The following is a 14,776-nucleotide window of genomic DNA, read 5'->3' as shown; positions in this document are numbered from 1 at the left end:
CCAAAAAATTGTTACAAGATAGAAAATTGTTACTTTAAAATGGAAGAGAAATGTTATTTAAGGTTAAAAGTTGGTGAAAAATTGGTCTATTATACATATGTGAAAAAGAATACTTCATAGTAAAAGGACAGCTGGAAACTTTTATCAATATGAAATTGAGAAATCCTTGAAACAACTATCCCTAATTCATTCTGTATATACCCTTTTTCTTAATATAACTGTAGATGGTGTCATTCAAGCATAATAGATTAGGGAAATTCAAGGAAAAGTTGGATTGAATCTTTATAGATAGGTTTATCTCATCATATTCCATGGATGCTTGAACTCTAACTAACTATGAGGATTATGATGTGTGTACTATTTTCTTTACTATGCCATTTGCAACCTCATTTTCGTTTCTCTCTCTTTCTCATTCCATCGTTCTCTTTCGCTTTCTGTTTCTCTCTATGCCGCATCCCTTCTGTTATTTACACAGTCTTCGTGTGTTTTATGGCATGTTCTTTCTGTGTATATGGGAAGGGAAAGGTTTTTTGGGGAGTAAGGGTAACTCAAGATTTATGGGCCTCAGCTTGGGGTTTTGGGTGCCGCTGCCGCTGCTGCTGCTGCTGCTGTTGATGTTGGGTAGTGGGTGCTTGGTTATTGAAGCTTTAATTTAACCCTACATGGCCATTTAGCTTTAATCGTAGTTTGCCCAGTTAAATGTCTCAATAAAAGTAAAAGGCAAAAGCTCATTGTTCCTCCTACTCCAACTCGAATCAATATTTACGACTTTATTATGACTTATGTGTGATTTGGATTACTGCTTTTAATTGCATTCGACGCCTTCGAGACTATATGTGTATAAATGTCCCCCCTCACACACACACACACACACACACACACACACTCTTACATCGTAAAAATCAATGGTCATAAATGCAGAGCCATGAAAATTATAACAAATGAAAGAGAAGCAGTCAATGAATGAGTGAGTGAGCGAGAGAAATCATAATAAAAATGCATTCATAAACATGAAAATAAATTACGATGCAACTGAGAAGGAGAAAGAGATAGAGAAGAGAGAGTGAGAATGAATGGAGAAAGGGGAGAAACGCGTAAGGTAGAGAGGGAGCATTCTAAGCGCGAGTCTATTAAAAGCGCATAAAAATAACTTTCTGTTTTTACGAGATTCAAGTCCAGGTCGGTCTATTGGTCGGTCGACACCCGGGGCTAAAGACCCTCATCATCGTGTGGTGTGGTACATGTAAACAGAGAATCTAGAAAGGAGAATCCGGCCCCCTGTTTTTGTGCATTTTGCTGGGTTAATTAAATGACGCCAGTTGCCAGTCCGGGTCGACTCACGCCGCACACGTGTTTGCAATTGTCCTAAAATGCGTCGGGTGCTGGTGGTAGGGGGGAAATGAGGAATGCATTTTCGGGTGCTTTTACGCTACATGTTTCTCCATGAGTTGAACCATTGGATAAACCATGTAACGATGCCTGGGAATTAGAGACATCAACTAAACGGGCGGAGCGTAAAAAGCCACGGAGGCTCTTTAATGGTTTGTAAATGGATTAGATAGACAATTTTTGGGCCATTAAAAGCCCGATAGATCCGACAGACAGACTAATGCAATTGATTAAAGAAGGCATTGTATTTATGGGGATTATTATTAATTTGTAGACATTTTCTGATTAATATTAATTGTAGCTTCTATACAAAGAGATTATCTACACAATTGATTCAAATTAATAAGGATGTATGAGATATTTTACTTTGTGTGTGTTGAAAAGTATAATAAATGCTCTACAAGAACATAAAATTTATATGTACTCTCTCTCTCTCTCTCGATTTATTCTTTCCTTCAATTCAAATTTCAACGAAAAACTAAGAACTGCCTAACATAACTTAGTAACTTCAATTAATGTTGTTCAATTCTACTCTTTGAATGCCAAACTTAAAGTAAAGTATTAAATGGACTTTAAGATTGCATTTTCCTCTGACTTTATCTTTTTTTCATTATTAATATTTTATTGCCAAGTGTTTTTTAGTCCTTTTCATTTCGTTTATTGTGTTGGGGGAATTCTTTTTCTTGGCGCATTTCCTGTAGAATTCTTCTGTTGCTTTTTGACCTTTCTTACTTTGATTGCTCTCCTGTTTACCATTTTATTCATTTATTCTGTTAACTATTTAATTAAAATTCCTTAATTAGATCGTTACTTGCTAAACATTGGATTCCAGCAACATTGTTTAACCAGCGCCAATGCTCCACCCCCTGAGCTATTGCCATCCCCAGATTGACCATATGCCTCCTCCAATGATGCATTGTAGTTGCTTGACAGCTGTCAATCTGTCTGCCCGCGCTGCCCCGTGTCCGTTTGTCCATTCTGCACTGGGCAGCATTGGGCTGACTGTGTCCACAGTTGTTGTCCACATGCCCAGCCGTCATAATTGATGAATTTATGGCATTTCTTGGAACCAGCACGAGTTCGAAACTTCGGGAATGCATTGCGCTACTCGAATTATTTTCTTCTGTTTTTTTTTTTTTTTTTTTGTTTTGCTTTGTTTCTTTTGTTTGTTTGTATTCTAGTTGTTTGTCCAATTGCTTGGACTTCACTTCAACTCGTTTTGTATTTTACTTTGTTTTGACTGAAGGCAAACGTGCGAATTGCTCAATTCCTGCAACGTTGAAGTCGGCTTTTTCCATTGACCGCAACATAAAGGCTAAAAAACTATAAGAATCTGAATCCCCATCGACATCCAAATCCAAATCCATGTCCGATAGTTCATGTTTTCACGTTATATGTATGTCTATGTATGTCTATGTATGTGTTTGCTGGCAGCGGCGGAATAAATGATTTTTCGTTTTGGTGTAAAACCGACAAAACTCATTTTCAAATTGTTCACTGGGTACGTGACTTCCGCGCAAGAAACATTATTGGAGTAGGAATGCGTATGATGGAGTTGCACTTTGAACGGGAGGTGAAGGTGGAGACGAACAACTACTAAGTATGAGCTCCGTTTAGTACATGAGGAAATTCTAGAAGTATGTGAAATGAAATAGAGCACAAGGAAATTGTGCGGGCAACAAGCAGTCAACAATTAGAAAACGATCTGTAAACACCGAAGGAATGCATTCATTTATTGCAAATGAGTTGAACACAATATCAACTTATTTTTCAAAGAATTACTTTTGTGTCTAATAGATTTAGTCATAAAAAAATACAAAGTCTTGACTAGAATTCACTTGTTAAAGGATTTCCGTAAGTTATAAACGTTAAACTGTTCCAAATAGTCCGGTTTTAAGGTATCAAATGACAGGTTTTGAAGTTAATAGAACATCCAAATATAACTTGGTTTATCTATGTAGATATGGTAACCAATTTTCTGTAGAGGTCAAAAGTAATTTCAAGTAATCTTTCTATTTTGATTTTCTCCATTTTCTGTGTGTATCTTTTGCCCTAATTCGATATGCACAATTTATTTCTCCAACTATCCAATTAATGTTGATTCTGTATTTGAAAATCGCTTATCACATAAATTAATTCATTTCACAATTCTCTGACCCACAAATCATCTTTATTATCATCATCATCATCATCATCATTGGCATCAATAATTTATGCATTTTTAAATACACAAATCGAATTGTATAAAGGCAAAAGGCATTTAAGCGGCAATTGAGATACAGAGATACAAAGATACTGCAAAACATTAAACGGAACGAATCAAAATGAAATGTTTCGTATAATTAAAAACAAGTTTTCGTTACGGTTTCACTTTGCCTTAAAAAGCTTATACCTTATTAAAGACCAGACGGCTGCAAAGTTGCCAAGTTAAACAAGAAAGAAAGAATGACAGACAGACAGACAGTGAGAAGGAGAGAGAGAGAGCGACAGAGAGAACTGTAAGTTGACGTTTTTTTCTTTCTTTCTGTATCCTTTCCATCCTTTTGCCTAGCTTTAAATTCCTTAAAATCCTTAGAAAACAAAAAAAATTGTGAATAAAAGAAAAGTTTTCCATCCACTTGTTAGTTTTCGTCTCATTTTCAAGTGGACAGACCATAAATCTTATGTTAATTTATGCAAAAAAAGAAAACAAAAACCAAGCAAGCAAACTAAAAAGCAAAACAAATTTTTGTTTGTTGCCACACACACACATACCAACACATACAAATTCTGAAATAGAGAGAGAAAGAGTATGCGTGAGGGAGAAGGCGATAAATACAAATATTTTGTTACCAGTTTTTATGCCTTTTGTCGCGTCGCCAGCTTGGTTGTTGATGACTCTTTGGGCCAAAACCCCTGCCCCACCACGCGTCCCTCATCTACACTCCTCGACTCGCTTGTCATAAAGAAATTTTAATAATGTGCGGCGCCAAAAAGTTTGTTTGTTTTTTTTTTTTGTCGTTTTTGTTTTACGATGCGTTCACTGAGATCGCTGTGTGTACTCGTACTGGGAGTTGGGAGCTGGCCCCAACGCCATGTGGAAGTGTTAAATTCAAATGAGTTTAAAATGTTACCAAAATGACTTTGTTTAGTTTTTTTTCTTTGAGGGGTCAACTTGGCGTATGCGTGATTTAGAGGATTATATCATTTGAAGCATTAACGAGGGCCATTTGAAATAAGTAAAAGAATCTTCTCTTAAGCTTAGTCAAAATTGGGAGATTAAGGAGTAAAAGCGAGAAAAAATATAATACAAAATTTCAATTACTTTAGAATTACTTCTAATTAAATGATATTTAATTTCATTTAAAAGACAGTTTAGCTATTAACACATTTTAAATCCTCAAATGCCTTTTTAAATACATAATTTTCCATCTTATTCGTTTACTTGCAGATGTAAAATTTCATCAGAATTGATTGGCTGTAAGTAGACACACTCAAATCGATATGTATGTATGTGTGTTTGTATGTATTTAAGTAGATCACTCTTATAATCTTATCAAGAACTATATCTTTATCTGCTTGACAAATATATTCGATGCTGAGCTTTATGGCCATCATTTACCTATCTGTGTATGTGTGTGTGTGTGTGTGTGTCTCTATCTTTTATCCCTCTCGCCAACTGTTTGTATCTTTTATCTTTTCTGACCCACAAATCAAAGAGCATTAAACTGTCCATCTGTCAATCTAGCCAAAGTTGATGGAAGAAGTGAATGAAGAAGCAGGAGGATGAGCTGAAGGAGATGGAGTGAATGGCCTCATCTCATCTCATCTTGGCCACACATTTACATCGAAATATATCGGCAAACGGAATTTCTTTTCTCTACTCATTTTAATGATGCGCATAAAATCCAGAAAATCATTTCAACAAATTAAAAGTTAACTCAGGCATAAAATTACCAACTTAACACCCGCTTCTATAATTTGTAGGCAAAAGCCACCAGGCAACTTACCTCTCCAACCTCAGCTCTCTCTCTCTCTCTATCTTCCTCTGTGGCGCTCTCGCTCTTAACGTTTTCATTAAAATGTCTGGTCCTCCAGCCGGTTCTTGACTGTGTTTTTTTTTTCTCTTTGCTTATTTTATTATTTTATTTTCTTTATTTTTTTTTTTCAGTTTTCTAGTTTTCAACTGTTGTCTTACCTCTGTCCAAGTAATTCGCAATTTTCTAATTGTCGTTTTGAAATTTAAGCCTTCGGCCAACACTTTGTTGGCACTCCTCTACCTATCCAGCTAGTCGGGCCATCTGAATGACGTCCGGAACGGAATTTGCCAACGGAACGGGACTGGCTTTCTGTATTCTAATGGGTGTGTGTTTGTGTGTGTTTGTGTGTGTTTGTGTGTGTGTCTCCATCTCTTCCACTTGAAGTCCGGCTCAAAGTAGGTCGCCTCAATTTAATGGAAGGTGTTCATTTCATTTTGCATACTCAACTTTAATTGCAATTAAGTTTGCTCGTTTTATATATATACGAACATTTTTTTTTTTTTTTTTTTTTTTTTTGATTTTGAGCACAAGGTCTTCGTGGGGTGAAAATCCAATTTGTTTTTCTGAATTGTGCACTCTTAATTTAATGTACATTTTGAAATATTTTGACACTTTTTCAACGCATAAACAAGTCTAAGTCTAAAAACCTTGATAAAAATTAGTGTCTTTATTTGCCCAATTGTTGAACTAATCATGGTTATTGGAGATTGAGATTATTTTGTTTATATCAAGAGTAAATAAATAAAGTAAATAGTGTAGAGAGAAATGGAACTTGTTTAAATTCAATATTATTGATCGTAAATCAAATCCACAAGTTTACGATATCATTTATCAATACATTTGAGAGGAAGATATATAAAGTTCAATTGCATTAGAATACTTTTCAAATTATTTAGTCATAATAATACTTTTTTGTTGGGGTCATTTTACAAATGTGCCGAAATGGCGTTATGTATGCCCCTTTTTTATTTGCTCTCACTTTTTCTCTGCTGTCTGTTGCTATCTTTGTTCATCTATCTGCTGAGCCCCATCATTCATCCTTGTTATTTATTTATTTGCCACGAATTTTTTATGCTTTAGCCATAAATAATTCACAATTCATTGACATATTTTTATGAATATAACTTCCGATCGTTAAACAAGGCTCATAAAACAGACTATCAGACATCAGCATCTGTCTACTAGCCACCCGGACCTTTGGCTATTCCATCGTCCCCCCCCACATTTACACTCCCACTACGATTTCATCTACTCTTCCATCTCCTCTCGTCTTCGTCCACGTTCTTTCCATTTTTCGTATACCGATCCCCCATCAGTGGCATTCCCCATCACCAAATACCCTACCCCAATACTGAAGCCCATTAAAACAACATGAACGCATAATTTAATTTATATTTTTTCAAGCGTGCTCCTCCAGCTCTTCGGGGCGACACTTCATTGTTGCAGGCTGCGCAGCAAAATAAACAGAAAGGCGGTCCCCTATACTCATTGAAGGCCCCCTCCCATCCGCCCAGTCCTCACCAGCCATTTTAAAACAGAGCCTCCCTAACGAAAGCATCACTGGCTGTGCCTGTTGGCTCATCGTCAACCTTTTCGAAAATATAATCACAGCATAAAAATCAATTCCAAACGCGTGTGTAAAGAGCAAACAGACACCGACCAGAGTCGAGAGTCATTCAGAATGCTGGAGAATGGAGGAGGTGGCTCACACACACAGAGCCATATGAGGTTTTGCCCCTGTCACCTACAACCTCCATCCACCAGCAAGCCACCGCACAAAAATGTCACACATTTGTTAAACATTTCGTGAGTCTCTGCACGGCCTCAAAACAAAAAGACAAAACAAAAAAAAAAAAAAAAACAACGAGAATTTCCCTCAATATAAACACCGCGCAGCGCCAGTTCGCTCAGCTGCCAAACGGCGGTCCGGAAAATCAGCATGCAAATAAAATAAAAATAAAATCAGCAAACAAACCTAAAACAAAAAATACAAAATTCAAATTGAAGAAAGAATTTTATGGGGCGAAAGTATAAAAAAGACTAGACAATACCCTGGCTGGGGATTGATAAAGTGAATGAAGAAATTGAAAATTACTAATAAAAAAGGAAACATTACAAGTTTTGAAGAGGGCGATGAAAATCAATCTTATATGTTCCATAAAAGACACTTGATTGTAGTACAACAAATCATTGAAGTCAATGGGTTGTATACTTGATATGAAACAAAACTTTTAAATCCGTCCAAGTCGTATACGTCATATTCATATAAAATCAGTCTAGATTTGACTTCAGTTCCTCAGTCACTCATTAGCTATGAACATAAAAAGAAGATACATTCTTTACTTCATTTTCTTTATTACTATTTTCATTACGGATTAAGGCCAAGTTAATACCTTGGCATGCCTCTTCTCATTGTTTACAGGGTATTTAGATCCTGCGCGAAAATCATAAATAGCTTAAAAACGAAGTCACCGCCTGGCAGGAGCCATTTCTGAGCCGTTTTCTTCCACTCTACGCTCTACACTCCACAATTTCTAGTGGCTAGGCGCAAATAGGCTGTCAGTTACAGAACCTAACCATCCTTCCTTACCCCATCTGTGCGTGTGTGTGTGCGTGTGTGTGTGTAGGCGCATTAATGTAGCCAGAAAAAATTTGCTAAATGGATGGAGGGAGGGAAGCAAAAAATTGAAATACTTTTTTGTGATTTATGGGCAATGTGTAGAGGAGCCCGGAGATTTGCTATAAATGCGTAGCCCCCCTTAGCTCACCCACTTCACTCTCTCCATCATCTAGTTTGGTTCTTCCATTCCATTCTTGGTTATTTTTTTTCCCCTACTTTTTTTTTTTTTTTTGCTCAATGTCACACACAAAAATGTTTTACAAGCAATTTTCCAGCTGGTTTTTATGTGTGTTTGTGCATTCGTTTAACTATTTGGGCATAAAATATGACAACGAACCCGTCCCCGCCACCGAACTCGGCCCGAAATCCCACGACCTTACCGATTTTTACCATGGACTTTGGGGGCTATATAGCTGCTGGCAGCAGCTTCGCCTTTACCAAATTGTTTTTTGCTCGTCGCCACTTTATGGCCACGTGTTTCAACTCCTACTCTCTGCATCGTATGTCCTTGTGGCTTCCCCCCCTCTCTCTCTCTCTCTCTCTGTGTGTGTGTGCGTATGTATGGAAAATTTTTATAGCCAAGCTAGCAATATTTTTTTGTTTTCTTATTTGGAGAGCTCATGGCGAAAAGTTGTCATAAGTGTGGTTGAGTTATTTTAGCTACAGTAGAGACTCCATTGACACAGACAGACGAGCCATATTCTGACCGATTTGGAGTTCTGTTCTTTAGAAAGTTCTTGAAAGATCAGATAAACTGATTAAAGCTCCCTAAATCCGAGTTTACAAATACAGTAAGTTCTCTAAAATTCTTTCATTAAGTGTAGCTAAGATCAAATTGCTGAAAATTATTCAAAGTCGAGATGAACAAAATTCTTTGACTTGTGTATCACTGTTCTGTACTGTATTGAACAGACTCCCCCGCAATTTCGATCACCATTTACACTTAACTATTCCTAAAGTCCCATAAATCTAGCAATCTTCAATTTTGTTTCGTCTCTGGAGGAGGCTCTTCGCGCTTCAATTCTCCAAAGCGTCAAACTCAAGTGGCACTTGTCGCCGATTTAAACAACTTAATCGAATGGCGAAGAAATCTTTCAAATCTAAAGAAGAGACTCTACTTCAACTTTGGCTTTGTGTCTGCCTCAAAATGTCTGTCTCGCCGTCTGACTAGCTGTCTGTGTGCCACTTGTAAGCCATTTGGATTGTCAATGTTTTTTTGTTTTTTCTCCATTTCATGAAATCTGAATATGAGCAGAAACAAAACCGAAAACCGACACAGAAATAAAAGAAACTGCTGAGGTTGACACCCAAGCTCTGCATCAGTCTAATAACTTCAAGTTGCCTTTTTTGGAATTTTTCCGTTTTGTTGCGGTTTCGTTTTGTTGTAATGGAAACTTGTTTCAACCTCCATTTGCTGAGTTGGCAAAGCAAAAAAACTCTGCCACACAATGGGAGCCTAGCGATTTGAGAATTCATCATCATCATTGTCGTCGTCAGCGCTTATGACAAATGTTAGCTTCTCCTAAAATCAATTTACATGAAAAAAGGGAAATCTAAAACATAATTTATAGCACCCCATGGCATCTATCTCTTTCGCTCTGGCTGTGGTAACCCTCCCAAATAATTTTCTGCAGTTGCATAGATTGAGGCAAAGGAAACGGCAAGAGAAAACACAACAAACGAAAACAAAAAATATATACATATAAAGGAAAAGAAAACAAATAGAAGGAAAGAGATTGGCAAGGGGCAGCCAAAAGAAAAGAAAACAAAAAAAAAAGAAACAACATTTTCAACAGTGGGTGGAGCTGTGAATATTGGCCATAAAATTTATGCCCAAAGATAATAACACAAGCGGCAAGTCGTTATAACTGAACGAGGACAAAACTAGAGGCAAGAGGATGACAGAGATGAGGGAAAGTGAAGAAGATGCGATGACTAAAAATAAAATTATTGCTTGGCAAACTCGTCTCGAGATGCAAAGGCAGCGATAGAGAGGCCTGCAGTTCGTTGTGAAAAGGAATACGGTAACAACAACAGCAACAACAGCAACAGGAACAACAACATCTGTGTGTGTATAGAGTGGATCTGGCCACCTTGGCCAATTACCTCAGGCCCCCTGGTCTTGTGCCAATACCCGGCTACACACTCTGTCCTCTAACAGCAACCGCACAACCCACACTGGTTCAATATATAACAAATGTTTGTAAATAAAAAACCAAAGAGAAAAATATAGTTTTTTCTTTACTAACTTAAGCATAAAGCTATATTTGATAAATATTCGTCTTGCTTATGTTACTAAAAGAGCTCTAAGATACTTTTTTTCCAAGGGTTTTTGTTGCACTGTGCGATATTGCTTGTACCTTGTATTTTGTATCTGGCTGCAACAATATTTGGTTGCCAACTTTGCCAATGTATCAACAGCATTTAGGCTGCTGCTGCTGTTGCGGTTGCTCCTCGCATCAGCCCTCGGCTTCGGATTTGGGTTGGGGTTTGGGTTTGGATTTGGGTTTTGGGCTTGGAGTTTTGGGTTTGGTTTGGTTTGTGTTTGCATTTGGGTTTTGGCTTCGCTTGGTAAATATACATATACATATATGTATCTACATGCTAATGTATGTCCATGTGTGTGTCAGTGTGTATGCTGGGAAGCCCTTGGCTAGGCCTGGACTTCAGCTTCACTAAGTATACATATGATGGCAAAAGCTTCTACACAATCCTTTTGCTTAGTTAACTATGCAGTCCGGCCTCCTCATTCCGTGTCTCCTTCTTCGTTGTGTTACGTTGTTTCTTTCTGTTGCTGTTGTTGTTGTTGTTAGCTTGTCTCGCTATCAGATATTGCCTGCAGCTTACCTACCAACTTCTGCTCAACTCGTTTACCTCTTTTGTGTTGTTATTGGCCAACAGCGGACCCACAAAGTCATCATCATCATCATCATCATCATCATCATCATCACCGTTGTTGGCAGCCATCCTCGGGTATAGCCCAGTGGAGAGCTGTTTAACTGTTTCATCAACTGTTACTGCCTCCTTTGCCATTTCCATTTCCCTCCGCCTACATCCATTGTCGTCTTTTCGCTTCTGCTTGTTTGGCATGCTAATATGCAAACAGTGCTGCCAACTTAATGAAATTGAAATGAGCAAATTAGACAACATTCGGCCAATGGTCTTACTAAACATACACAAACTAACGAACTAAAGACAACTTGTTGAAATTGCCTAAGACACAAGAGAAAACCTTAAAAAGGTGAACCAAAAAACTGTCGAGACTCCATAAGAAAAGTAATAGCTTTTTCTTTCAAACCCCCACCCCCCTCCCCCCACCCATTCCCTTTCTGGCATCCTTTTTAACCAACAAAATTTTGCAAATTTTTATATATACAGTAGCAAAACTACCATAAATCTCTGTTTATCCTCTAGGACCCTAGCATCAAATTGCTGCTGTAATGTAAAAACTAGTCTAGCCGTTAGAACTTCAATGAAAAAAAAAAGTAAAAAGCAAATAAAAATGGAGAAAAAAATTACATAAAAAAAAAAAAAAAATTGAAGAACCAAAGCAAACAAAGTAAAGAGTTAGAGAAGTGAACTCACATGTCATGGACTTCACTTCAACTCCTACAACAACTACAACTGCAACAGCATTCTGATAGAAGATACAAACGACTCCATGACGATACAAAGAATTGATGATGATTTGCAAAAAGCAGAAAGCAGAAAAAAAAAAACCCCACCAAGCAGCAGAAAAAGGAGTGGAGAACTCTCATAGTAAAAATGAGAGAGTACATGGCAAGGGATATTTCATCATTGAATTGGCTGGGCAAACGTTCGGATAAATTGATGAATTGCCAGGGCTCAAGTGGCAACAGTTTAGAGATCGATAAATGGGCGTAGGGCTGAGAAACATTAAACTCACAGATAGAGAGACACACAGAGAGAGAGAGAGAGAGACTCATTAGTTTCTTCAGTGGTTTCTGTTTATTGAAGTTTAGCATAAAAATGAAATAGTCATGGCATCGTCTCGTCTAGTCTGAACTCATCTTCTTCGCTGGAACAGCTCATAAAAATTTATGTTAATTTCATTTAGACCTCAAGCCTTAAACTGGCAACTGCATTCCTAATGAGCTCGAGCTGGAGCGGTCTAAGTAAACACCAACAAAAAGAAAAATCTCTATATCTATGTTCCTATATAGTGGAGAGAAGAGTATACTCCTCTGGCACGAACAAATCAAAAATTTAAATAATGATTAACGCAAGAATGGCCAGACAGACAGATGCTGGCAAGTTCAACACCAACGCAATTTCAATACCAACTCCGAAAATCCAAAGACTCCATCCAACTCTAACACCGACTCCTTCCATTTGAAATTCTCTCCCATGGCACAATTGAAAACTTCCTACGAATGAAATGCCGTTTTCTTTTTTAGTGGAAAAAATGCAGTGTAAACAATTTGTGTAAACAAAATACTTGAACAAATTAACTGCAACCTGAGACAAGGCAATTTTTGTTATTCTTGCTGCTTGCTGCTTGTTGTTGCTGCTGATGTATTTGTATTTATTTTCCAGTCAATATAAACTATGTGAATTTTTACTGTACATAAAAACTATGTAGAGACGTGGACAGAGCAAGGGAGTGACGAAGAGAGAGAGAGAGAGAGAGGAAGATCCATGATAGACACAGGAAGGTGAGATGGGGGACACAGGCCTTCACTTGAATACGCTGGGCCAAGTAAATAAATCAAAATGCAATGCGCCAGCATTTCTGGGGAACTGCAAGTCTAGCGACACAAAAGGCAAATAAACAAAGTGATAAAAATTCGAAATGGGTTCACATTGAGACAGACTGAGATAGAGAGAGAGAGAGAGAGAGAGGGAGTGAGACTTTTGAAAGATGGACCGGATTAAAGGTAACTGAGGCGAGATAATCTTAATCTATGAGATGAAATTTTGACAGTAACGATTAGTTGTAGAGTTGTAGTTTATGATAAAAGAGTTGAGTTTTCTTTCATGTGTCTGAATGTATTGGGGAAAAACAAATTCAAGTTTCCTTATTGTGAATGTAAGTTGAACTTTCTTTAAATGGTGGCTGGGACTTGGCTGATGGCCACCCAAGTGGTTTGCACTAATCTAACAAACTCGAAATAGTTGTACAGTAATTTACTTAAAATTCCTATAAGGTAATCTAGCAGAACACGTTACGCTTCAGCGGTAAAGTTGCCAACTAACTTGGTCTCCATGTCTAATCTAAAGCCCAACAACCTGAAGGTATAACACAAATAGCATCCAAACGGTAAAGCAATGTAAAGGCATCTTTCTACCTCCGACACCCCTTGCCAACCAACCCCTTCAAGTCAAAGTCATTTGCCAAAAGCTGAGGAGCAGCAGCAAGAGCAGCAGCAGCTCATCAACACCTTCAGTCAGCCATTTTTCAACATGGCGATAATACAGCCACAACATACCGGGAGGATGAAGACAGAGAGAGAGACTGAGAGAGAGAACGAGGGTGTCAGCGGCAAATACGCAAAAACCCTCGCACACTAAATCCACTTAAATTAATTGCAAAAGGTGATTACGTTGCTGTTTTGCCTGTGCCGGAGACTTTTTGCCTGGCAGCAAACAGACAGCGAGCAGACAGCTGAGAAATTGAAGGCAGGATATAGCCACGACAACCAACGCACTCAGACCAGCCAACCCAAGGCCCAATTGCAAGAAGGATATCAAGAAGCTGCATGCGGTAACAGGACAACGTTGCGAATAATATACTACAGTGGGCTTTGTTCACATTTGGCAAGGGGTAGGGCAAGGATATCGCACTGTGAGACGCGATGTGATTATTAAATGGTGACCCCGATGTGTTAGAATAAAAGCATTATGGTCCGATGACCTCCAAAATGTTAAGCGTGAAGCATTGGCGAAAACCTTAATAAGGTGACCCCGACGCACTACGAAGACTCATGAGAAAGCAAGTTTAATTGTAAAATTAAAATAGGTAATATTTTACGCTTTTAACCACTGTACTAAGCTGTTCCATCATTTCCCTTATGCCAGCGAGCCAAAACAAACAATCATTGACTGAAACTGCTGCTCTCTGGTGCTGCAGGCTAGATATGCGCGCCATGGTCCTAGGAACCAGCTGTATATCCTGCCAAGTGTTTGCGAATATCTAGAGATATTTTGCAGGTGGGTGGCACGTATACAGAGGGAGTTAAGCATAATCGAGAGTAGACGGGAGTAGAGTGGGGAGGGTCGGGGGTGGCTGTCTCTTCATTTTTGCAAAGTAATTTGCAAAAGAGCCAAGCCAGAATCAACGCCAAGGCAAGACAAGAGAAAGAAAACAGAAAGCAAGTGCCGCCAAAATGCAGCCAAGGATAAAACGGCGAAACCAAGAAATGAATGGAGCTACAAACAGACTAACAGACTAACAGACATACAGACACATTTAAACGAATGTACCTGCTGAAGGCTGAAAATTTCTGTAGCGCGACAAGGTGTTAAGGTGTCTCAATGTGCCATGGTGGGAAGGACAGACTTGCGTCAACGCCAGTTGAGAACGTTTATGCGGCAAGATAAATCACAGGCATGACTGCAATATGTACCACTTCATAGCAGCTGAGATGAAAAGCTTTTGGGTTTTTGGTAGCAAAGTTTCAACGAAATGTTGCATTTAATTCTCGATTTAATAAACGCATAAACCATCGCCCTTTCATCTCAGTGTGTGTTGTTCCTTCTTCCTGTGTGTGTGTGTGTGCGCTCGAAA

General features: G+C 38.3%; 1 protein-coding gene across 1 annotated transcript in view; it reads left to right on the top strand.

Moving 5' to 3' along the window:
* Positions 1-14,776, top strand: part of fz2 (frizzled 2) — a 112,432-nt gene that overhangs the window by 43,652 nt on the left and 54,004 nt on the right. The window contains exon 4 of the mRNA XM_068293756.1: positions 4,820-4,848. The gene's annotated coding sequence lies outside the window, so the exon portion shown is untranslated. The remainder of the gene's footprint in view (positions 1-4,819; positions 4,849-14,776) is intronic.

This window comes from Drosophila tropicalis, unplaced genomic scaffold (genome assembly GCF_018151085.1).
Source record: "Drosophila tropicalis isolate 14030-0801.00 unplaced genomic scaffold, ASM1815108v1 contig_805, whole genome shotgun sequence".
NCBI classification, from domain to species: Eukaryota; Metazoa; Arthropoda; class Insecta; order Diptera; family Drosophilidae; genus Drosophila; species Drosophila tropicalis.
Note: the sequence above shows the minus strand (reverse complement) of the source record. Positions and strands in the feature narration are given on the sequence as shown.